Source organism: Hemicordylus capensis, chromosome 1, assembly GCF_027244095.1.
Source record: "Hemicordylus capensis ecotype Gifberg chromosome 1, rHemCap1.1.pri, whole genome shotgun sequence".
Lineage (NCBI taxonomy): Eukaryota > Metazoa > Chordata > Lepidosauria > Squamata > Cordylidae > Hemicordylus > Hemicordylus capensis.
In genome coordinates, this window is record NC_069657.1 from 206,048,048 (window position 1) to 206,074,916 (window position 26,869).

Below are 26,869 nucleotides of genomic sequence, written 5' to 3' on the forward strand. Positions count from 1 at the left end.
TTTGCTTTAAAATAGCATCTTTATCATAACTATTTCCTCATTTCCCTCTTGGGGATCTAACACACAAGCTTTTAATTCTCCACAGAATTTTTGCATGCTACTCCTAGCATTGTACTTACAGAATTTATTTTATTCACAGGCATTTTCTGTGCAACTCACTCTGGCATACTTCTCCTAGGAAACTGCATTAGAGGACTGCAACATGAGCTTCCTGGGCCAAATGTACTCCCCCTCCCCCAGAGTTCCATTTGACCCCCAAAAGGTGAGGTGCGTCCGGACTCCAGAGAGATTGGTGGTTGTGGGAAGGGGTCTTACTGGCAGCCCACACTGTGGGAATTAGTGGGTGGGGCTTGGTTCACCACCCTCAAACTCTCCTTCAGAGTTTCATCCTGTAAAATTAGGGCCATAACACCCACATCAAAAAGTGGCTCAAAGCACTGTGGACGTGCCAGCAGCTTGCTTTTTAATGCATGTGTAGCATTGCAGCAAATTGAATGATGGTATGTTATAGCCACTTGAGCCACCACTGCTCTCTCCCTCCCCAACACCTCCTCAGGAAATGAAACCATTCTTCAACTGCTTATTTGAGCTGGGAAGATATTGCGGCTGTATGGTTTTGCTTTCCTAGTAGCCCAAGGAGGCAGCAGCACTGGGAGGCAAGTGAGTAAGCCACCTCACACATTTGCTCCTTCAGAGGCCTCAGTTGCTCCTGTCATTGCTTCCCCCTTCCTCTGGCTGCTGAGAGGAAAGAGAGAAAACCCATATACTGAACATCTGCAAAAAATATATATTATAGACTCTTGTCTGGCACGTCTAGAGATGGAGTGATAGGAAATCAGCAAGACTGTGCAAAGCTTCAGGGGTCTATTTGGGTTTGGCCTGCTTCTACTCATTTAACGCCCCTTTGGCCTGTCTGGGGCAATGAAATGGGGGATGAGGTGAAGTGAACTGGGCCAAAGAACCCTTAATCATCTTGAAGTGTTGCTCCAAACCCACCCCTTACCCTAAAATTACTAACCAAGCCAGGCGGGATCAGGAGAAAAGCCTCTATTCCTCCTCTTCACTTCCCTAAATGAGGAAGCAAGGAGCCTCCTTCCCTAGCTTCAATTTTTAAATGACTTTTTTCCTTTTCCCATGGAATCCAAAGAATGGTGCAGGTGCTTCTGGGATGTGTAGTCTTTTCTGAGGCTGCAGACATTGACTGAAGAGGTCGAAAGCAAACAGGGGATCCTTTGGAAGCTCTAGTTTGCTTGTGGTCCCCAAAGCAAAGGGCTGCTTTGTGCAAGCCTAGAAGCTAGCATTTAGCCAAGCTTCAGAAATAATTTGAAGCACTGCTCAAGAGCTCACTGGGATAGAGAAAGTAGTGCTGGGGGCAAAATGAGAAGGCTTGATTAGGATGGTCCAGAATAAACGTGCTTAACCCATACCCTTGTATTATTGTTGTCCAATCCAGTAAGCAACTTATTCATTGTTATCTCCAATCACAGCAAAAACATAGGATCTTTAATTTTTTAGCATTGCAAGGTACCTTGGAGATCTCCTAGACCAATCTCTACTTAGAGCAGGAAACTGCTGCTACATTTGACAGATGGTTGTCCAGACTCTGAAAACCTCTGAAGAGCTTGCCACAGTGTAAGATAGGCTATTTTACTGTCAAGTTCAGAGTCAAATGATTATCCAGACAGATATTTCTTTCCAGAACTATATTTGGAGAAGAGTTGGAAGGAGAGGCTATATATTGCTTTCACCTCTAGGGCACGTATTAAGCATAAGTTTTACAAATACAAATTCAGAAGTGGTGAGTAACTTATATATACCCTCTTGATTTACTGAATCTAAGAGGAGGAAAGCAATCAGGAAGTTTCCCAACAGCAGAATGTGTTTTAAAAAACTGCTGAAGCAAAAGTTTAGATACTTATATGAGCCAGTATGGTATGGAAATCAAAGCGGTAAATTTTGAGAGAGAACTGAGTATGTTGCTAGGTTTCCAATCCACTGTCATATAGCACCACATCAGCTCCCCATATTCCAGGTCATCTTTCTCATGCAGCTCTTTCACTCCAAGAACATCTCATAAATATAAGGAACTTCAGACACTATAAATATCGTGGGGTGGCAAGAGGGTTTCTCCCTCTTGCCCTTTGTAGTCTGCTGGGGGAAAAAACTTTTACATGAAGCATAGCTCCTGCTACTTCAATCTCCCGTTACTTCAGAGAAATTCAGGAACAGCGTATGGCTGCATGCTTGTGGAGATATAGCAGCATGATGATCTGAACAGATGAAGACATAGGCTTACTCATGGATTGCCACATTGCTGGGGCAGTCTCCATACACTAAATCTTTGCATGGGGGGGGGGTGGGGTATGCAAGCATTAAGATCCTGGGATTAGCAAACTGATAGGTAGGCCAGGAAAAGCTGAGTGTTTGAGAAGGTCTGGTGATCTCCCAGGACTTGATGACATTACATAGGAAGATTTCATTCATCTGTGCTGACAGAAAACAAGGGGCATGTTTCAGCTTCTGGTCTGGACCATGGAGGGTCGGGTGTAGAAGCATATGAAAAAGAAACCCAGAGCCATGGACATAGTGTTGCTGCATCCAACTTCTTGAAAGCAGAATACAGATAGAATTCTCTTCAGCATGCAAACCATAGAATAGCAAAGGCAGGTTCTACAGGCATGCAAGCTTCCCCCCGCCATTAAAGTATTCCATTTGTTTGTTTGTTTGTTTTCCAAAAAAAACCCCAAACCCTTCCATTTGTATGCTTATTGTTTGGCTTACCAATAATGAATCCTCTCAGTTTTTGTTACTCCCATTCATTTTCATAACGAGGGATGAGGGAATTTGTGGCACAGCAGAGAAAAGCCTTTTCTTCTTCTTTTGCCTTGGTAGGACCATCCCTCCCAATGGGCTTACCCAGGACAACAGATCAGCCAGCTCCAGCACCTGTTTTGAATTGGGCTTAGCCTGAGCTTCGGGAAGGTGCGGAGCAACTCCTGGCTCCTACATGATTCCTCCATTGGCTTGCCTCCTGCTTGCTGGACTTGGGTATAGGGTGTGTTTGAAAGAATCTAGGTCTTATCATTGTTGTATCCAAAGGCCCTTGTCTGTCAGCCTATCACTCTCTTATTCCCTTGATGTTCATCTTGATACTTCCCCCACACCAGTGAGGGCAGGAAAACCCTGGTCTGCCCTCCCAGTCAAGGATTGCCCCGTGTCCCCTCAGAACTGGCTACAAGAACATAGGGCCAGCGACAGCATTAGTACTTTTAATACAGGCTTCTTATGGATCCGGCTGCTGTGACCCTCCCATAAGATAGCATTAGGTTGTCTTGTTTTACTGGGCACACTGTACAGATGTAGTAATTTCCCTCCTTTTATGATAATATATAAGTACAAGCAAGGACATTTTAAAAAGACACTCAATGAAAGTTACCTCCATTTAAAAAAAAAAAAATCATTTCATTTTATGGCTTAGAAAACACACTTAAATAATCCCAAAGCTCCATTAATAGTTTTTCTTGTTCTTTTTCTGTTTTGTTTTGAAATAAAAAAGTAAAAACTTACTGGGCTAAAAAAAGCCATCAAATACACGATGCGAAGTAAGTGATATGTGTCTTTTTTTACAATTGCAGCAATCAGTAACTTGTAAATAAATAATTATCTCCCACTTGATGTTTTTAAAGACTAGGGCAGCTTTTGAAAATGCCAGAAGAGGATTATACTAAAATAATGTCAGCTGATGGATAATACTAGCATTTTATGTTTTTGCAATGTGAAATAAGGACTGTTCAATTGTACATGGTAGGGATGTGCAAAAAATTTTGGGCACAGAATGATCTGTGCCTGAAACGAGCAATTTCGGGTGATTCGGGGCCGAACCGAATCACCCCCGATGTCCCCCAATATTTTTTGGGCCTGAGCCGAATCACCCAAATTTTGGGCCGGAAAAATTCGGGTGATTCGGTTCATGGTTGATTTTGGGGGATTTTTTGAAGTTTTAGTGATTTTGGGGCAGTTTGGGGGCATAGCATGGGATCTGGGCAAAAAGAGTGGGGTGGGGTGGTAGTGCCTAATGGGTGCAGGCTACCACCCCAATTTCAGGGGGATCGGGCAAAGGGCTGATTTTTGGGAAATTTCTGAAGTTTTCATGTCTTTGGGGCAGATTGGGGCAGAAGGTGGGGCCTGGGGCAGAATAGTGGGGTGGGGTGGTAGTGCCTAATGGGTGGAGGCTACCACCCCGATTTCAGGGGGATTGGACAAAGGGCTGATTTTTTGAGAATTTTTGAAGTTTTAGTGACTTTGGGGCAGTTTGGGGGCAGAAAGTGGATCTGCCCCAAAAGAGTGGGGTGGGGTGGTAGTGCCTAATTGGTGGAGGCTACCACCCTAATTTCAGGGGGATTGGGCAGATTTTTTGGGAATATTTGAAGTTTTGGTGTCTTGGGGCAGATTGGGGGCAGAAAGTGGATCTGCCCCCAAAGGAGTGGGGTGGGCTGGTAGATAGTGCCTAATGGGTGAAGGCTACCACCCGTCCCCAATTTCAGAGTGATTGGGCAGAGGGGTGAATTTTGGTGAATTTCTGAGGTTTGTCTTCATAAGGTGAAGTGTGCTAAATTGATTACTTCCTCATATTCATAGTGATTGAGAGTGTGAAAAAGTGAAAGTGGGGTCATGAGAGTTGTTTAATTGAAAAAAAATCTCATTTGCTATGATAGAATGAGAATTCACACCTCAGAAAAAAACTTCTGAGGTGTGAATTCTCATTCTATCATAGCAAATGAGATTTTTTTCAGTTAGACAACTCTCATGACCCCACTTTCACTTTTTCACTCTCAATCACTATGAATATGAGGAAGTAATCAATTTAGCACACTTCACCTTATGAAGACAAACCTCAGAAATTCACCAAAATTCACCCCTCTGCCCAATCACTCTGAAATTGGGGTGGTAGCCTCCACCCATTAGGCACTACCACTCCACCCCACTCCTTTGGGGGCAGATCCACTTTCTGGGTGATTCGGGTGGCCCATATTCGGGCACAAAACAGAACAGGGGTGATTCGGTTCGGGTCCCGATCCGAATCACCGAATTGCACACCCCTAGTACATGGATATGTCCCATTATTAGAATGGACAGATTAGTTGACTATTTAATAGCCCATCAGACTGCCAGTCTATACTGTTAATAGTTCAGAAGGTCCTTTCCACCATTGCCTATACTTCTTCCGCACTGGGTCTTTTCAGAACATTTTGACAGCACAACTCAGTGAATGTCACTATCAAGTGGCTTGGCCCTATCATTTTCATGTAGGGGGATATATTTCAACATGAATTTAACAGTTGTAGCAGCGCTGTTGAAAATGATATGTTTATCATGATAAGATGAGGCTTTGATTTGCCAGTTGTGCACGTTAATGTTATACATTAAGATTTGGTTTATGAGAAATAATTCATGATGATTTTTAAGAAGGGGCAAAGTGTCAATTTTCTACTTCTGATAAAATAGGTTGCTACTGATAAAAGGCCCTTCTGATACAGTAAATGCTTCAGATAAAAGAACAATACCTAAAACTATAAATGGTTAGCAGCCCTTTTCGCCATCAGTTACTGACATGACATTTCATATTTATTTTTGATGTTTAATTTCATTAATTTGTATTTGACAGTATTTGATAGCTGACATGCAATGTTATATCATAAGGCTATTCACATGATGGAAGAAAATCGGCCTAGCGGAGGCTAGTCCGATTTTCTCCCATCTTGAGAACCACCAGGCTCGGCTGTGAGCCCGGTGGTTCTTCAGCGTGTAAACTGCTAAACTACTCCTGCCCTAAAACCAGGTTTGCAGAGCGAGTGCTCCGCAGACCCGGTTTTTTGAGTCGTCTGTTGCTGTGGCACAGCTCTGCACTGCGGCAACTCATGAGTTGACCCCCAATCAGGAGGCTGAAAAGCAGCCTCCTGGCTCGGGGGTCTCTCCAGCATGACCTGCGCGCTCGTGCAGGGCATGCTGGAGCTTCCGGGGGGCACGCAGCCCCTGATCCTCCCAGCCCCGCCGGCTCTGTGACAGAGCCGGCAGTTGTGTGGGCAGCTGCTTCGGCTGCCTGGAGCAGACTGCCTGCTCATGTGCGGGGAGAGCGGGCTGAGCCTCCCCAGGTGGATCCCACTGATCATGGGAACTGCCTCAAAATCTAACAATAGACATGCAATGCTGTGCAGTATTTGACAATTTAATCTCTCACACATTTGTACACTTATCAACATACTATCTGAAGCCCCACGCAATTAGCAAATAATAAGCAGATATGAATTGCAGCAAACACGAATGGCTATTGGGGCTTTATGTGACCTTGCAGGGAATGGAACTATAATTATTCTCAATGAGCTGCTGTAGACAACAGTAGTGCTGTGTCAAGTGTTGGGAGAGTTGTGGAACCCATAACCTGCTAATGAATTCTCCTCCTTCTAGGTTCTACGTGTGCTCTTGTTTGTCAGAATGCTATTCCCCAGATACCTGGGCTACAAACCTGAGGAAAGCTTTTTGAATGTTTTACTACATCTAAATAAGCAGATTTCAAAGTTTGAAAATAGAACTTTCATTATGACAAAGTAGTGTTTTGAATAATCCTTTCAGTAACATTAAAAAAAAAAAATCAATGAAAATAACCTCTCTCTTAAACATCTCTTAAACATAGCAATGTTTACCCAAAACACACATTAAAGCCCATTTTCTTCCAGTTTGCTGATGGCCACCTTTATCCTTACCTTGAGATATTTCACTTGAATAATCTTTTCTTCCTTGCACCTTGCCTTTTGTTACCAGAAATGCAGAATCAGTTCAGTCTGTAGGTGTGATGGCATTCTGAGATTCTTTTGCATGATCTGTTCCATCTCCCAAAAGTAGAAGGCCATACTAATTTTTTCTCTGCACTCACTTTGAAACTTCTCATAGCAAAACAATGAACAGAAAGCAGCGTAACTGTATCTCACTGGTTGAACTCTGTGTCCTAGCCAACACAGGCTCTCTGCCTTACACTCTTAATTTCGTCATGTTTCCATGATTCAATCATTTTGATTCCCCTCCCCACAACCACTCCCCAGCTGGTCATGGAGGGAGGGAAAGCTGGGAAATGTAAGATATGACACTGCCATAGGTTTCATTACAATAAGGCAGTTCACATAATGATAAAAAGGGCAGAGGAAGTCCTACCCCTCGTATCCTAGTTTGGGAGTTGTGCATGCTTCCATCTTCTGCTCATGTGCGAGTAAAAAACAAGGAGGCACTAACTGTGACAATCTGTTAAGTGACAGCTAGGTAGGAGGGTTGAATTGGCACAGCTGCTGGGTAGGACGGAGCCCTCTTGTCCATGATGACTGTGGGCACCTCCAGCTTTGTTTTTTACTCACAAGCATAAAATAGGAGCACACACAACTCCCGAGTGAGGGTAGGATGCTATTTATCATTGTGTGACTGTGAACCAGCCTACTATGTTCCAGGAAGAGGAGAGGAGAGGTGACTAGACACAGAACCACTGTTTTGAGCAGAAACTCTTTATTTTGGGTAACATCTAGTTCTGCATCATTGGGAATCAGCACCATTGACAAAAGAACCCATTTATTTGCACGGCCCAAAACTTCCAAAAACCTGCAAATAAATATTGGATCCACTCTTCAGCCACTGAGCTCCAAAGCCACTGTGGCTGATTCAGCCAAATGGATCATCTGAAAACAAAGATGACACATGAAATGACAATGACATTGACTCCGGCCATAAACACACTTAATCATGCGTAGGTACCACTAAAATCAATGGTCCTTACTTGCAAGTCCTTTGGACTGCAGCCATTTGGTAACAAGGGCATATAAGGGCTTTCTAATAGATTATAAAAAGTGGCACCACAATGATTCTGATAAGTTAAATGTTTTAAGATATTCATTGTTCAAGCACAGGCATTGGAATGACATTTGCTCAAGCTCAGAAGAATAAGCCGATACTCTTCTCTCTCTTCTGTTTTATTCCCAGTTTGTAGCTGAGCCAGTGGTTTCAACCTTTTGAATAATAAGCAAATCAAGCAGCAAGAGCAAATGGGCTTGTTTGGACATAATGGGGAACCATGGTTAAGCCTGGTCCTGCCTGACATTCCTGAGGTCTGGGAGCATGTACTCCCCCATTCCCATGCCTGCGTGACCATCTACTTCCAATTTAGGTAAAAATGAAACAGCATTTGGTTGTGACATCTGAGCCAACCAATCTCAGTTTATACTAACCTGCCTCCTGGAAGGAACTGCAATCTGTAACTCACTGGACACCTTGGGTACAGATTGCAGTTTATTTCAAGTAAATAGGTTAAAATAAATATAGCTCGATCAGTTCAGACATCACGACCAACCTTGGCTTATTTTGACCTACATTGGAAATAGATGCTTGCTACACTGGAGAGGGGAGGATGTTCTCCTGAGCTTCAGGGATGTTGTGCAGGAATAGGTTCTGTGTTACATCTGAACCAGCTCAGTGACTTTCTTGTTCCTATCTTTGAGCCCAGACATATACTCCATTCTGTTTGCAGCACACAGAAATATGCGGCAACAACTAAGGCAGCCACCATTTTTCATAGAAGTGTCCATTTTTTACCCTTGCTTCCCTGCAGTGATGATGTGTCCTGGAGCATATGGGTTGTTTTTTGTTTTGTTTTTAAGGTTGCTGCCAAGAGGAGACAGCACAATGGAGCTTCTGTCATTGCCAACATAGGTGTCAGGGAAGAAAATGCAGTTTAAAGCAAGAAAATAGATTAACAAGCAGTTCTGTTAAGAACTCATTCTGCCTACTTTCCTTTCACTATAATCTTAATTGATAATTACCATCTTCACAAGTTAGCTCAATTCTGCCTCAAATGTTCACTCATCCATCATCATGAATTGGGGTGGATGACATCTTTACCGTTGAGGTGTCCCTATTTGTCACTACAACTGTACCACATTTGATCCAAATCAGTTCAGGCATCAAAAAGTTGATAGGGACACACATGCACAATGCTGGATGATCTCATAAGCTTGCTTTCCTTAAGGCAAGTAGGCTAAAAAACAACAACAATTTGGACTTAAAAATGAACTGGGGTCCCACAAATGTTCCCCAAAATGAACAGAGAGTGGGCCTGAATGGTCCAGAACTGAAAGAATCCAGAGCTCAGAAAATGACAGGGCCCTTTTTTTTTTTTAAGTGCAATCACACGCACAAAATGTGCAGTTCCAGGAAATCGTGTTCATTTCCAAAGGAATATTTATGCACTGCAAAACTTCAAGTCATGCCAAAGTGGTATTATGTTAGTTTATAACTGTGTGAAAAGTAAAGTGAGTAGTCTAGGCTCCTCTGTAACCCCAAACCCTGATACTGCAAGTAAGCTCATTACCATGAGAAAGTATTTGAAACTAAATTGTAGCAGATCATATTTAAAGATTCTTATGCAAATTTATTTTCCCTTATCTGTGCATCTATTGGTGTCCAAACCTTAGGAGACTTGCTGGAGCAAACATCCTCGAAACATCCGCAGAGTTCATTTGCAATAACCAGAATGCACAGGTGTGTTCTAGTAATGCATCCTATGTACATGAATTACATTGTACATAACACTGCTCAGTTCTAAATTTCCCTTTTAAAAAGTACTGGGAAATGATCAAGGCTTTGAAAATGAAAACATAAAATCAGTGCCCACCTCAAGATGAATCTTGAGGAATCCACCTCGAGGAATCACTTGACCAGAGATGAAGTATATGCTTTGACATCTGTTCTTGATTTCATCTTCATAATCAGGCTATACTCACAATCTTCTGCCACCCCTCTGTGGGGAAGACAAAAGCTCACCTGCGTTCCCCGGCAGATGAATGGAAGCTCACATGAGCAGTGGCACAGTGAAGGGAAATGCTGGGAGAAGGAGGACTGCCCCCTCCCTCATCCCATGGTGCTCTGGGGCATGAGCGCAGCAGCTGCTCTCATTAGAGCAGCCGCCGTGCTCGGCATGGCCGCTCCTTCCTCCTGGCTCAGTTTCAGAAATTGTGGTGGATGGTCTGGGGCGGAGCCATTTAACCCAGTGGCAATTGCCCAGATGATTGCTGGTCAAGGTTAAGCAAACCATAGGTTCGCTTAAACTTGGCTAAACATTGGGTTATGTTACTAGCAAGGCTTTTCTGTTGGAGCCCCCTTGTTCATGTTTGAGTCTCCAGGCTTGGAGATATCACTCTGTATATGCTCAGGAGTCTCACAGCATGGTGAGCTCTCCGCTTATACACATGGGGACCGGTTACTTAGTGACAGTGGGCCAGTTGCCCCTAGATTTGGCTCCTAAGGAGCAAGTTGTAAAGGGGAGCAGATGCATGCCCTCCCAATCCTAAGTAGACCCCAGAAGTTAACATAAAGTGAGTTAACTCTCTGTCAAGGCCACTCTGCACTCAGGGTGAACTGCTTTGTCTTTCCCCTCCTTTCACACCAAGGATAGCAGTCAGCTAATGTGCCAATTCACTCAACGAAAAAGCACACAGATAAGGCTGGTGGAGGTAAATTTTTCCCCTTCACAAAGGAGGCTGAGCAAGTGATACAAAACTAAAAGATGCACCCATCAAAACCCCTGACTAGATTACTGGACCTTTCCATTTATGCAAAATTTCCCTCCTCACATCTATGCTATTCTGTTTTCATGACAAAAGCCTTGGTATTTCTCGGCAATTCCCACATTGTACACTCAGGAAGGAAGATCAGCAAGAATGGGATCCCTGCCGGACCCTCCCAACAGACCAGTTAGACAACTACAGTCAAATGGAATTTACCCCCAGAAAGTACCCCCAATTACATGACCCAGTGCGCTCTCTGGGATTCGTGTGCTCCCTTGTATGCTTCACTGGGGACTCCAACAAGTGCTCCCTCATGTGGAGGGAGAGCTAGTCTTGTGGTAGCAAGCATGGCTCATCCCCTTAGCTAAGTAGGGTCCACCCTGGTTGCATTTGAATGGGAGACCACATGTGAACACTGTAAGATATTTCCCTCAGGGGATGGAGCCACTCTGGGAACAGCAGAAGGTTTGAAGTTCCCTCTCTGGCTTCTCCAAGATAGGGCTGAGAGAGAAGCCTGCCTGCAACCTTGGAGAAGCTGCTGCCAATCTGTGTAGACAATTCTGAGCTAGATGGACCTATGGTCTGACTCAGTATATGGCAACTTCCTGTGTTCCTATGTGTGCACCCTCGTATGCTCCACTTGGGACTCCATCACTTACTCCATCAGCTTTGGGGGCAATTTACTGTCTACTGGCCACCACGCAAGGCAGTGTTCAGTATTTCGTGCCCTTTTCCAGATCAGCTTTCTTGCCTAGCCTGATCTGCCCAGTCATCCTCGCTAGCCCAGGAAGCAGGGTCCAGGGAGGAAGCACCCTCCTGGAATCACCTCCAGTGACTAACCCCTCCAACCTTCTTGCTCTCACCTTGGCCTGATCCGTCCTTGAGGAGCAAAGTTCATCGGTGATCCCCAAAGCCTTCCATTCAGATCAGGTGATATGAGACTTCGCCCCCTCCTTGAGCCCCAAATCTATCTGTTTCCCTTTCTTTAATCCAACCCCCTCCTTCTCTTGCCCACCTGGGAACTTACACAATTAGATCTCTAAGCTAAAATGCCTCATTGCAGTTAAACATATTTTTGACAGTGCTTGAACCACATATTTCTTTTGTGAAAATATGTAACAATAAATATCTTCTAATTCTGAAACTTAGATCTTGTCTCAATATACTTCATTTCCTGCGTCCACAACTTTGTGCAAATTAAATCTTACGTGAAACTGTTCCTTTCTGAACTAAATTCCACATGTGAGCCCAAAAGGTAGAATTTGGGGTGTTCGCCAATCATCCTGGAGCAGTTTCACTAACAGTTAAGAAGTGAGGCTTGGCACGGGGGCAGTGCCTGGAGCGACCTCACTCCGGTGCTGCACATGAGCAGCCTAACCCAGGCTGGGGCTGCCCAACCCTGAGTTAAGATGTGCGTATGAATAGCCTCTTTGTTTTTCTCAACCCCTCCTATGGGGGAATCTTCCACTTTGTAACCCCTGTACATATACATATGCTAGTGAGGGCTGCACCAAATGTGAACATTTTCAGGGCAAAGGTAGGGCTTTCTAGGCCCCTCAAATATTTCCCAAAAGCCCTACTACTGAGAATGCTCACTCTTTCCATCCCTGTTTGCAGCCAGTGTAGTCCTCATTTGCTGCTACTTTGGTCCAATTTTACTCTTAGTGATTCATTCTCTTCTGCAGAATAATCCCAGCTGATTCAGGATCACAGAATGTGGTGACATCTTGTCTCAATAAAGCCAATTGGCTATGTGCTAATGTCTCTGAGGGCAACTGAAGTTGATTGAGAATGATGACAATGCTTCCTCGAATAATAACAGGTTTGATACTAGTCAACTGGATCTCTGATTGCTCTCACTCTGTGGGTGGGAGAGAGTACTTTTGCTCCCTTTCAAGGTGATCTGCCTCTCAAATCACCAAAAGATGGAGTGGATTTCAAAGTAGACAAAAACATTTATGAAATTGCACATTTTGGGGATTGAATATGGGATTAAGGAAAAAGTCTGGAGGGGGGGGGAATTGGACAGATTGGGAAGAAAAAGTAATGCTTAAGATCACCATGTGGAAAAAATGGAGCCTTGCCATGTACCAGAAAGCGGTTTACATCCAGACTTACCTGATACCCCCGGTGCATAACCTGGCGGTAGTCTATCCTCCCCCGCTCGATCTCCTTCGGAGAGCTGAAAGCCAGATCTTCCGTCTAGTATGGAACACAGCGTCCTTCCCTGTGGCCCATGCGGTAGCATTTAAGGAGGTTGAGCGGGGAGGTCTAGCCCTACCTGCCCAGCAACCCTATTTTGTAACTGAATTCATGTCCTACAATTTTGGAAACTGGATTTTCGTGAATGTCCATAATATATCCAACCTCCTGCAAAAAACTCTGGGTCTCGCTTTTCGCTCTGCGTTGGCGCAAGTCAGCATGGGGCATAGCATGGTGGGGGAAAGGATCTTTCAATGCTAGTATCACACAAGTATTAAAAAGAGAACACCCGGACTACTTGAGAGATTTGTTATTCACACTTTAAAAATGGAAGGTTGAACTGGATCTATTTAAAGGATCCTCCTCAGTTAAGCAGCTAAGGAAAACAATTTATGGAGAGATTCTAGAAGTGGGTTTCTTAAAACCTGATTTAGAACATAAACGCTACAAACACTGCACTTCACAGTACTTTTTGCAACCCGATCACCCTATCGCTCTCTTTAAGGAGAAAAAAGTCCCTTTCCATTTATGGGAAACAAGGTGGCGCTTATACCATCAAGTACTACCACTTAATGTGGCTAAGCCATGGCTCCCAGAGGACCAGCAAGAGTGCCCTAAAATCACTTGCAAACAGAAAGCTAGTAAGCTAGGTAAAACATTCAGGGAAACCCACTCACATTTCTTAAAAGAGTGTGTGGTAGCCAAAAGAGTGTGGCAGGGAGTAAGCAAGCTGTTAGAATGGCCTGATTTGGAAAAACAGACTTGGGAAGAACTAACCTTGGGTTTGAGCAACAGAACCTCCTTTCGAGGTCCCAGAAAGAAACCTTCAAGGAAACAGGACGGAACGGGTGCCCCCATACTAGGGAATTGGAACGTTCCCCTTCTCGTAATCAGGTTAGTAAACTTGTATGTCATTTATGCAATGCTCGTGCATAGGAATAGGGAGGGAAGACGCGACCAAGAGGTTCATGCAGATGAGACAGTAAATCTTTTCTGGAAAAGTTTGTATGGTTATGTGCAAAAAGACAGGAGTATCTCTTCTAAACAGCAATGGGACAAATTGTGGAAATGGACGTCAGACGTAACCCCCCCCCGATTACCTGATGTGCCTTGAAATCCCCCACCCCCGAGTTACAGTACTACCTGCATATACTTCATAACCTTGTGGGTTTCCAAATCCTTGTGTGTAAATCTTTGTAGATATATCATGTACAAACAACCACTTTGTATATAATTGTGCTTTGGCAACGTATTGTATGCTTCGGCACTTTGTTGGTTCAATAAAAAAATCTTGTCCTGTAAAAAATAATAATCTTGTCCTAATGTAAGTACCCCACAGCACAAAACCTTCAGTGACTTACTAGAACACTATATGGCTAGGCACATGTCCAGGTGGGCAGCGGGAAGGCTGCACAAATCTTACCTTTCCCTGAGATGATCACACATATTTTGCTGGGAGTGCAGACTGTGCTCCCAGACAAGCAGTGCTTGGCCAAGCAGCACACAGCTCTGGAGGCTGGGACCACACATCCTGGCCTCTGGGCATCCCACAATGCACCGTACACCAAGCACAGTGCATTGGGGAATTCCCTCAGGAGATGGGCCCAATCCTGGAGGCTGTCACACAGCAAGCACAGCCTAACCCAGTCTCAGCTTCCCCAGCCTCAGTTAGGCTGTGCATGAGAACATATAAAGAGAGCATATAAAGAGAGCATAATCCTCTCTGAGAGTTATATATGTGAAATGCAAAAAATTCAAAAGACAAGCCAGCAGTTCAGCTTCTATTTTCCATTTCCTAGGTCAGCCTACAGATTTGGCAGGAGCTTTAATTTATCATGCTTTTCTTTCTCTGAAAGGATGCTCATTTCCCTCTTCCTCCCCACCTGATTCAACATAATTTTACTATCCAATTTTGTGGCAGTATTTCATCTTCGAGAGGAGTAACGCTGTTAGCCCCCTAAAGCCAACCATATGGTCCTGGTAAACACTCCCTGTTGCATCTGTCTTCAGAAAGATTATTGCTCTGGATAAAAATGTCTTGGTGGATAAGTTAATCTTTCATGTTAGCATATTCATATCCAGTGTATGCCAATTCATGTCTTTTGTGCAAAACAGTCAGGATGCAAGCCATGCCAATAAAAGGCAAGTGCTGGAAAGATAAAGGTGACACTCTAGCAGCCTTTTAAACAAAATGACCCCAGTATTGTTGTACAAGGATGAGTACCAGCAGATGGGCCTTGTCATCAATTTCTTTATGCAAATGTAGTCTTAATCCTTCAACTGAGTCCTTGTGGGAGGTTTCTGTGTGAACCTTTGCTTGGGACCCATTGGTTTTTGATTCCAGAAAGCACAGTTCCTTGGATTAATATGAAAATCCCATAGAAATATATGAATATTTCCCTAGCTTTAAGGCACTGTTATACGAATATGATGAATATTTATATACTGCTTTTCAACAAAAGTTCCCAAAGCAGTTTACATAGATATAAATAAATAAATAAATAAAATGGCTCCCTGTCCCCAAAGGGCTCACAATATAAAAGACAGACACCAGCAACAGCCCCTGTAGGGATGCTGTGCTGGGGATAGATAGGTTGCTCTCCCCCTGCTAAATAAAAAGAACCACCACTTTAAAAAGGTTCCTCTTTGCTCAGTTAGCAGGGGATATGACTCGATACCCTTTTTTTAATTTAAAAAGAGAGAGAGTTGATTCTTCATTGTTATAGGAACAAGATTTTTGACATTAGTACAATTATAAAGAGTGACCAATGTCCAGGTACACCCTGCACCAACACGCCAAGATTTTCCATCACACAAGAGGGGGGAGGGATGGTTTTATGCTATCCCCCCTTCCCTCTGCCTCATCCTGTGCCTCCAAAAACTATGTCTCTAAGGATCACCTAAGCTCCAGAGATGCGGGCCACCTTCAAACATCATGACAAAACAGAGATGAACTCACCTCTGGTTCACTGCCAATGCTGTGCAAATGATCAGAACCGCAGTTCCGATTTTGCCCCTAAAACTGGGATGAAACCTTGGTTTGTTCTGAGTTCCAGTCACCAAACCAAGGGTCCATTCCTATTGCTGTTACTCCCGGATTGGGATTTCACCCCAAACTAGAGGTAAGGGAGGAAACTCCTCCCATGGGCTTCCCTCCCACTGGCTGGTGCAGGCTGTTTTTCCAGGGTAGGAGGAAGCCTGCACATCCAGTCCTGCCATCTTAGCTGCCTCTCAGACTTTAGATTGTGATAGTCTGGGAGCTCTCGTGGGGGTGGGGTGTGGAGGTGAACTTTGGGTCCATAGTTTCATGAGGCACAAGTCAGTGGCTGCCCAGTGAAGGGGAGGTGGTTGAAAATCCCCCTTCTCCTTCACAGATTGAAAACCCTGGCACATTGGTGCAGGATTCGGCTGGATGTTGCATTTCCCAAATGAAATGGATTGCATGCTGGAAAGACCAGTGAGGGATTTGGCAATAGCATTACACCAGAGCTTTCAAAGCACTTTTTGGAATTGGTGGAGCCTAATGTTCCAGATTTTGTGGATGCTGGCTTTCTATGTCAACTACTGAGACTTCATATCTGTCAAATTCTTTTAAATTGGTGTATTGTCAGACTAGTTGTCCACCATTTATCTCTTAGGGAGTGATGAAAAAACTCATTTATAAAGAGCCATGGTCTACTTTGCATGATTTTTGCAGCCTTCCATTGGAATGTGTTTACTCCCACCTTTGGTTGTACTTATACATTCTATAGAGATCTGAGTAACAATAATTTATCATATTGGTAAAAATGTCACACACCCAACCCCTATTCCTCTCAGGATCATCACCTATTTTTAGAACGAAATGCAAAGGAGCTGTTTAAGTCTGGGGAAAGAGTTCCAACTCACTGACTCACTGGTGAAGTTAGAAAGTGTTAGAATTACAATTCACTCTATTCACCGACTGTGAAAGAATAGCCCCAAAACTATCAAACATTTTTAGCTGCCAAAATTAAAATCCAGTGATGCATTTCCCAAGAAGGACACTCTTTAATTCTCCTGTCATATTATTTTTGAAGAGCACTGCAGGAGAGGTTCAAAAAAAAAATATTCTTGATTTTAACATTTTACAGATGCAAGTTCAGGTCAAGCACCAATTTCTAGCTTATTATTTCTTCAGTTAAATCTACCGGAACGAGTTAAATGTCTTTGCCCAGAACTAGCCAGGTTTGAGGGTGGTGGTGATGTTTTTGGGTTTTTTTTAAAAAAACAACAACTGATTTTATAAAACTGTATATAAATTAAAGAAGATGGATCAAAGCTAAAGGTAGTTCAGACAGACTGGAAATTATATATTTGATTTTGAAATATGAAAGGAAATGATAGTGACTGAAATCCTGAAGCCAGATAGGCTGCTTGAATTCTTTTGAAGTCAATGGGATTAAAAAAAACACAGCAACATAGAACATTGCAGCTGATGTCTGTAATGCATTTTCTAGATGTTTGTTGATTGGTTTGTTCTGTTGATTCTCATAGCAATGCATCATGCTAGGATATTATCACTTCCTGTATTTATGTATTATTTCCAGCCTTCTCAAATGGCAATTGTGTTCTCCATTACACTAGTGATTCTCATTGACGATCTTTTCAAAGTGCAAGCTGGAGGTCTGAAGATCATCTAGAAGAGTGGTAGCCAATGTTTTGTGGGAAATGTGCCACCACAAGTCAGGGTTTCAGTACCAGTCTAATAATTAGCATCAGACTACTGTAAGATAAATAATACCAACTGACACATAAAGGTAAAGTTGTGCCGTTGAGTCAGTGTTTACTCCTGGCGACCACAGAGCCCTGTGGTTTTCTTTGGTAGAATACAGGAGGGGTTTACCATTGCCATCTCCCATGCAGTATGAGATGACATGTACACATGATAATTATCCAAAAGCCAAAAGAGGACAATGCCTTCATTAGGACAAACTAAAACATCACAAAGGGGTGTGACTTCTTCAGGCTGGATGATGTTCGGCAAAACTCAGGACATCATCTGAGGGTACATGTTCCAGCTACCTTGCAGAAACTAAGCAGGTCTAGGCTTAATCAATGCCTAAATGGATGACCTCCTGGGACTACAGATGTGCAAACTGACTGAACCTCAAGCTGGTTAACACTGAACTTGGCTGGCTCGAGCGTGAGTCGGGGTGAGCCCTTGAGCTGGCCAAGTTCAAACTTGAGTCAACCCCCACCCCCAGCCAGTCCAGGGGTCCTCATGGAATTTTTTTTTTTTAAAAGAACTCACCACCTGTGTGGGGTGCTGCCATGTCCACGGGCTGGTCTCTGGCAGTCCCCCGCCAGCCTCCCCCCAGTCTCAAATCAGTCCAGTTCAGATGGTTTTCTGGCCATTTTCAGCCTGTTCTGGGCCTATTCATGCTGGTGGTGGCCACCATGCACACCATGTGTGCTGGTGGTGCTGTGAATGCGCACTGGCCATATGCATGTCCCCAAACATGCAGATGGCCAGTGTGCATGTGTGGTGACCTCCAAAATGGCCCAGGACAGGCTGAACATGGCCAAAACCAACTGGAAAACCACATGCTTGGTTCCATTCAAGTCCAGTTCGGATTGAACCGAACTGGGCATACCAGTTTCATGCACACTCCTACCTGGGAATGCCATGTGTGCCACTTTGAGTTTAATAACAGAAGAAATACAAGAATTATAAATGTAAGGGATAAGACAGGAGGAGAGGCAAATTTGGCCATGATGGGAAAGGCACAAGTTCTGAATTCTGTGACAGTCTTAAGATGGTGTGCAGGAGGTCTTATGCAGACTTAGTTAGGTTAGCTATTGGCCTGATCAAACAAGATTACTCTAATGTTACTTCTGCTTTATGATGATCAATGCAGCAATCCACCCAGGATCAGATTTATTGGATACTGAGGTTGTCCACACAACCAAAAACTTTGGGGCTAGGGAGGGCTGGGGGGAAGGCAGAATTATATCTACTCCCCCCCGCCCCGCCACAAGCAAGGTTCTATCCCTGCTTTCCTGTGCTACTCAGCCACACAATCACTGCTGAGGTGAGCAGCACAGCAATCCAGAACCGGCAAGAGCAAGGCTCTGGATTGCTCAATGCGCCATGCTGCTTGCACAGTACATTGGGGGACTGCCGGATGCAGGAACCCTCCTTCTTCTCAGCTCTATGGTTGAGCTGGCATCTGGCTGCTGACAGCTGACAGCAGCCTGCTCACCCATACAACTGGGTGGTGGAGTAGCAGGTGCACTTGCATCCCCCTACCTCACTTTTAGGCTGGGTTAAGAACCCAGGCTATCCAGTGGGGCAGCATGAGGATCAGGACTGGTCCTGGTGATCCACACAGCCAGCGCTAACCGGGTAGGGATGTGCAAGACCAGGGAGGACTGGTTGTGTGAATGGCCCAAGTATATGGTTGTTATTATATGCATCTTCTTAAGGGCCACTACATTCATTGAAGCGTGAAGAAAAATGACTGGTATGTGTATGCACACTATTGCATGCATCTGCGTGAGAAGAGGTCAAGAAATGTTGACTCAGTTCACCAGCCTGACAAAATATTGTAATTGTCAGATTGTTCCTTGAGCTGTGTTGGTACATTACTTGTCAGGAATTTTTGCACTCAGGCATTATTTTTCACTCATCATAGACTCCTTAGTCATAGCCTAACTCCTTAGCACCTTTTTGTGCTGTCCCTTCTGTAAAGTTGTCTACCTTTAATATCTTTCCCCTCCAAATATATTTACAGGTTGCTGAACTTTTGAGACCCTCAGAAGTGCTGCTAACTCAGCTCACTATAACTCTGTGACCCAATCAATGTGAATGCAGCCTGTGCCTCTTGGCAATTTCCCTGATTTTGCAGCCTCCCTGCAGAGAGCAAAACCAGGTGATTTCTTCAGTCCCTAATAGACCACTATGTTGGTTAACCACCAAGCTGGTGAACTATGTTGGTGATTAATGAGTCACAATTTGAGTAGATGTGGCCTTTGTTGAAAAAGCAATAATGTGAGTGGAATGAAACCAAAATATAGAAGTCTGGGATATGAATAGCCCCGCTAGCCCACTGGTGGAGTTGTAACTTTCTGCTGTTAGTTGATTGATAGGTTACTGGCTAGTTAGGATTGTTTTCTGTTCTTGTTCTCTGCTTCAGCCCATATGATTTCCTGTCTGGTTATTACTTCCTGTTGTCCCTATTCACTTTACTCTGAGCAACCATATTGCATTGTATTGTTTGCAATTGCTTTTAACAGTATATTTTTCCAAGGAAACTCCTAGCTGTATGTGACTGGCTGATCTGTTAGCTCTACAAACAGTCTAACTAACAAGCCAAAAATTAAATCCACACCCCTAAATGAAGAATAGTTGCACCGATGACCTTATGAAGCTGCCTTATGATGAGTTATACTATTGGTCTGTGTCAGTCAGTGTCATGTCTCTAGGGTGTCAGACAGAGGTTGCATTCGCACATAACACAGAACTGGAGTTTTAGGGGGCAGAGGTTTCCTCACCATGTTGTCTGAATGCTTGCAACTCTGATTCTGTGTGGCGACCCACCCTCGGATTCAATTTTATGACTCCAATTTGAACCCTCGGGTTGTAGAGAGATTCATCTCCCCAAACCGAGGTTCCACACAGCCTGCGAGTCATCTGAATTTAGAACCACAGGCTGTGTTAGCTGTAGCTGGAATTGAGGAAAGAAGTTCCTCCCTCTTGCTGTGATTGGCTGTGCGGGCTGTCCTTCATGCCAGAAGGAAGCCTGCACAGCCAGTTTTCCCTCCTATCTGCAGTCTCGCTGACTGCCGAGAGATTGCTCTCAGAGAGTGGGGGTGGGGGGGAGTGGAAGCAAGTAAGTTCTGCGTTACTTGCAAATGCAGTCAGAGTTACTGTAACCGAGTTACAGAGTGAATGCATTACTTACGAATGCAGCTATCTCCATACCTGGAGATGCCAGGGATTGAACCTGGAACCTTGTACATGCAAAGACTGTGACATAGCCCCATTCCCAATCCATTACACTTGTGAATATCTTTGTATCCGTTAATATTTTCCTAGCTGAATAAAGAGAGAACTATCTCTATTTCATTCCTCACATCTATTTTGCAGTCCATTTACATTTTTTTAAAATGCTTTTTGTTCAAACTTTTATTGGCTACACAGTAGCTCTTTAACTTTTAAATGAGTTTGAACAGGGTGATCCTATTTGAAACAGTGACAGTAGTTTGGATTTTTGTTTTACAGAAGAGATAAAGAAATCCCCAGGAATTGTTACTGCTGAAATGCAAAGAAAGTCAAATTGTAGGATTCCCACCCCCATCTATTAAAGTGCAAAAACAAATATGTATAAATGCAAGAAGCCTGGTGACAAATACTGAGTTGTCAAAGTGATTAAAGTAATCATTCGAAGTTGTTAGCAAAGTCACAGCTACAAATAAGATTCTTTAGTAATGATTTGACCTACTTCTTAAGACTTTACACTTGAAAAACCTCTACACTGCAAAACTAATCATGATTTTTCTCCCCAAATAGTGTTAGTAAACGCAAACCAAAAAAGTATTTCCCATAGCACAGCAACATAAAGAAAGAAGGCAATTAAGCTGCTCACCTACTGTTTTCATAGTACAAGAAATAAGGAACGACACTGTCTTAAGTTTGCACCAGAAGCTGTTGGGAGTATTTGATACAGCGCAACGAGCAGCATCCGTTGCAATTACAGTTGAATTCAGAAAGAATTATGTCTTCCATTTACAAAGGTAGTTTGTAAATTGGCATAATTGTCTTCAAAAGAGCTACAGGGATTTGCAGCAGCTGGGAATCTGGCCCATAAAACTCAGATTGTGCTTCCATAAAAGCACACTGTGTCTTCTATCCCTTTGACCAATGCACAAGCTGATTAAAAAATCCTCATTATCTTTAGCAAAAGAGGCCTGCACAACTTGTCACCCACCAAGACAAACCCATCCCAGCAGCCAGACATGGTGGACTGCTGCCTGGTGTTTGATAAGTCCCCTGTTTCAGCAGCCCATGGCAGATGACAACAGCCAAGATTGTTCCTGAGCCAGATGGGCCACCCTATATGATGGCCTGCATAATATCAGGCTGCACCATCCCCAGGGACATAAGTATGGCAAAGAGCACTAACCCAGGCAGGGGGATGCAGTGAAAATCAATCCACCCTTGCCCTGCACATGTTCTGCTGCTCCACAAGATGTCGGCTGAGCTCAGAGCCGCTGCACGGCCAAGTGACGCAGCTCCCTGACGGCAGCAAGTGGTGGCTCAACATGTGGGCCTTTGTCTCTCTTGAAAAATTAGAAACCTGATTTTTTTCCTTTCACATGTGAGGATCCTTCTGTTTAAGCTCTTTATGTTTCTGGCTGCTTGATTTGGATTTATAGGCCGTGGGGCATGTATTATATTTATTTTACATGAATGTCAAATGCCCTTTAGAGACTGCTCCTTGTCCCTGAGATCTAGTGCTAATTCTTCTATGATTCCTGGGATTAGAAGTAAACCTCATTTTCTCATTTGTATTCTGGGGCCTGTAAAACTTACCAGAGGCACTGCAGCCCACTGCTCCAGGGATCAAAGGGTAATAATTATGATCAAAGGGGATAATTATGGTGATCGTCCCTGCCTGCTTTGCCAGTTGGAAGCCCCAATCTGTTGACTCTTTCTGCCAGTAAATAAGGAATGCCAGCAGGAACCAAGGGATTCTGGGACTTGTAGTTCTTGAGAGATCATGTCTTGTAGGGAGGCACACTTTTCTCTGCCTCTTCAGCTACAATTCCTTGAGTTTCTAGTATGGACTTTTTGCTTCTGTTCTGGAAGATGGCCAGGGCTGGTCGAATATTGGCGGTTCTGTTCTATGGCCACCTTCATACATAATGCCAAAGCAGAGGTGAACGAGTCCAAAGATGTTCCATGAGTCTTTCAGCAATGTGAGAACAATGACTCCAGTAAGACTTGCATGGGCAGAGTGCAGAGAGGAGAACTGGTCTTGTGGCAGCAAGCATGACTTGACCCCCTAGCTAAGCAGGGTCTGCCACGGATGCATTTGAATGGGATACCACATGTGAGCACTGTACAATATTCTCCTCAGGGGATGGAGCAGCTCTGGGAAGAGCAGAAGGTTTCAAGTTCCCTCTCTGGCTTCTCCAAGATAGGGCTGAGAGAGATGCCTGCCTGCAACCTTGGAAAAGCTGCTGCCAGTCTGTGTAGACAATTCTGAGCTAGATGGACCTATGGTCTGACTCAGTATATGGCAGCTTCCTATGTTCCTATGTGTGCACCCTCGTATGCTCCACTTGGGACTCCATCACTTACTCCATCAGCTTTTGGGGCAATTTACTGCCTACCGGCCAACACGCAAGGCTGTGTTCAGTATTTCGTGCCCTTTTCCAGATCAGCTTTCTTGCCTAGCCTGATCTGCCCAGTTATCCTCGCTAGCCCAGGAAGCTGGGTCCAGGGAGGAAGCACCCTCCTGGAATCACCTCCAATGACTAGCCCCTCCAACCTTCTTGCTCTCATCTTGGCCTGACCCGTCCTTGAGGAGTGAAGTTCATCGGTGATCTCCGAAGCCTTCTATTCAGATCAGGTGATATGAGCCTTCGCCCCCTCCTTGAGCCCCAAATCTATCTGTTTCCCTTTCTTTAATCCAACCCCCTCCTTCTCTTGCCCACCTGGGAACTTACACAATTAGGTATCCTCCAGACTGGGCTCAACTACATGGGCTCAGGTGAGTAACAGCAATGAGGCACAGATTGATTCCCTACAGCACCTCCTTCCCTGCCACAACTTCTACAAGAAGAGCCCGGGTTCCCTGCTGGAGCAGGAGCTTGTGCGTTGTGCAATATTCGGCACAAGCAGCCCCCTAGGAACTGTTCACACACACCCTAGGTGATGTGTCTGGGATGGGGAGTGAGTGAAACTGCTGGAGGTTGCAGGCAGGCCTCTTGCTGAAGGAAGGGACATGTTCTTCTGACTATGTGCATGAGGGGGTCCATCACCCGCTGGAGGAAACTGTTGGAGATCCAGCTCCAGATGGCATCGACCTTTTGCACCAGTAACCCTAATGACTGCTAGGGGCTTTGGGAATAGAGATCAATAGTTAGGGACTCCTTCTCTTTCCTGTTTATCTCTGCCCCAAGACTGCTTTATGGATAGAATGTACTCAGGAACTTCCTGGGGGTGACTTCCTTCTTCTTCTTCTTCTTAGACTGCTTCTATAGGTCTCTCTCTAACCAACATGTAGCCAGCTGGTTAGATATAGGTCTTTTCTATCATCATGGACTTCTGAATACAGTAGATTAGTTTAACCTTACATGAATCTCCATGCTTATCATTTACAGGCTGTTGACCCTGAGACCCTGTTAACTTCTGTTTTAATGGGAGTGACTTACAGGTGAAACTCGAAAAATTAGAATATCGTGCAAAAGTTCATTAATTTCAGTAATGCAAATTAAAAGGTGAAACTGATATATGAGATAGACGCATTACATGCAAAGTGAGATAAGTCAAGCCTTAATTTGTTATAATTGTGATGATCATGCCGTACAGCTCATGAGAACCCCAAATCCACAATCCCATTAAATTACAATATTGTGAAAAGGTTCAAGAGTCTAGGCTCCAGGTGTCCCACTCCAATCAGCTAATCAATCCATAACACCTGCAAAGGGTTCCTGAGCCTTTAAATGGTCTCTCAGTCTGGTTCATTAGGAATCACAATCATGGGAAAGACTGCTGCCTTGACAGTTGTGCAGAAAACCATCATTGACACCCTCCATAAGGAGGGAAAGCCTCAAAAGGTAATTGCAAAAGAAGTTGGATGTTCCCAAAGTGCTGTATCAAAGCACATTAATAGAAAGTTATGAGGAAGGGAAAAGTGTGGAAGAAAAAGGTGCACAAGCAGCAGGTATGACCGCAGCCAGGAGAGGATTGTCAGGAAAAGGCCATTCAAAAGTGTTGGGGACTTTCACAAGGAGTGGACTGAGGCTGGAGTTAGTGCATCAAGAGCCACCACACACAGACGGATCCTGGACATGGGCTTCAAATGTCGTATTCCTCTTGTCAAGCCGCTCCTGAACAACAAACAACGTCAGAAGCGTCTTACCTGGGCTCAAGAAAAAAAGAACTGGTCTGTTGCTCAGTGGTCCAAAGTCCTCTTTTCTGATGAGAGCAACATTTGCATCTCATTTGGAAACCAAGGACCCAGAGTCTGGAGGAAGAATGGAGAGGCACACAATGCAAGATGCTTGAAGTCCAGTGTGAAGTTTCCACAGTCTGTGTTGATTTGGGGAGCCATGTCATCTGCTGGTGTTGGTCCACTGTGCTTCATTAAGTCCAGGGTCAACGCAGCCGTCTATCAGGAGATTTTGGAGCACTTCATGCTTCCTTCCGCAGACGAGCTGTATGGGAATGCTGACTTCATTTTCCAGCAGGACTTGGCACCTGCCCACACTGCCAAAAGTACCAAAACCTGGTTCAATGACCATGGGATTACTGTGCTTGATTGGCCAGCAAACTCGCCTGACCTGAACCCCATAGAGAATCTATGGGGCATTGCCAAGAGAAGGGTGAGAGACATGAGACCAAACAATGCAGAAGAGCCGAAGGCCGCTATTGAAGCATCCTGGTCTTCCATAACACCTCAGTAGTGCCACAGGCTGATAGCATCCATGCCACGCCACATTGAGGCAGTAATTGCTGCAAAAGGGGCCCAAACCAAGTACTGAATACATATGCATGCTCATACTTTTCAGGGGTCCGATATTGTTCTATTTACAATCCTTGTTTTATTGGTTTCATGTAATATTCTAATTTTCTGGGATTGTGGAGTTGGGGTTCTCATGAGCTGTACGCCATGATCATCACAATTATAACAAATTAAGGCTTGACTTATCTCGCTTTGCATGTAATGCATCTATCTCATATATCAGTTTCACCTTTTAATTTGCATTACTGAAATTAATGAACTTTTGCACGATATTCTAATTTTTTGAGTTTCACCTGTAGCTCCTGAAATACTCTGCTATACAAGTAATTGCCCCCAACAGAAACACCTGGTGAGTGTGCATGTCTCCAACTACAAGAGACATTGGGATGTGATTGTGGGTGGTGGTTGGGTGGTGTGGGTGGCAGTGGGGGGTGGGTTCCTCAGGGCATGGCAAAGTTTTTAAGAGAGAGAGAGAGAGAGAGAGAGAGAGAGAGAGAGAGAGAGAGATCCAACACAAGTGTTGTAAAATTCCCTGCAAGCACACAGAGAAGTAGCCCAGGAACCCCCACTACATCATAGGGGTGGGTTTGTTTGTTTGTTTGTTTGTTTATCATATTTTTATACCGCCTGATATGTACATCTCTAGGCAGTGTACAAAATTTAAAATATTTGAAAGTTACAAATTAAAATACACGACAATAAAAACAATAGAATAAAAATTGATATTAAAACACGGTTTTAAAATTATTAAAATAGGGTCTCCCTATCCACACACTACTTGGCTGTCCATCTGCTCTGGGCAAGAGTGTGTGCCCCTCCCCGTACACCTGCAACTATGTAATTGCTCCACCTGGACCACTCCACCTGGACCTCCTGCTGCTCTACCTGGACCACTGCGGCCTCCTCCTCAGGGTTCTTTTAACCTTGCTGACTTGCAGATGCAGTGGGAGAAATATTTGGGATATTTGGGTTGTGTCCCCCCCCAAAAAAATATTCTGAATGGCAAGCAGAGGTGGGTGCTTGGAGCAGTGCAATGGCCCATTACCAGTCCAGGGCCCAAACCCCTGACAACCATGCTCCCCCCAGGGGAAACCATCAAGACACAACAGTCCTGCTCCTCGCGGCTTGGGTGTTGTTCTCTGGCAAAGGTACACACACACACACACACACACACACACCCCACTGCAGGCTCACCTGCTCATGATCAACTGGAACAGCCATTGACACTGGAGGAAGCCCTATGAGAAGAACCTGCAGTGCACCTGCACCATGATGGCCACTGTCCAACGTGGAACATGCCACACAGCTGCAGAACAGGAAGTGGGTGGACCGCTTGCAGCTTGCAAAGGACCC

The 26,869-nt window shown here is 44.3% G+C and overlaps 1 long non-coding RNA gene across 1 annotated transcript; it reads right to left on the reverse strand.

Annotated features, from left to right (window-relative positions):
* Positions 1-7,543: 7,543 nt before the first annotated feature.
* LOC128339580 (uncharacterized) lies at positions 7,544-22,464 on the reverse strand. The gene is made up of 3 exons (XR_008313103.1): positions 22,357-22,464; positions 9,707-9,855; positions 7,544-7,718 (listed from the first exon to the last, which is right to left on the reverse strand). It is a non-coding gene; the product is annotated as an uncharacterized LOC128339580 (long non-coding RNA).
* Between the last annotated feature and the right edge of the window lie 4,405 nt (positions 22,465-26,869).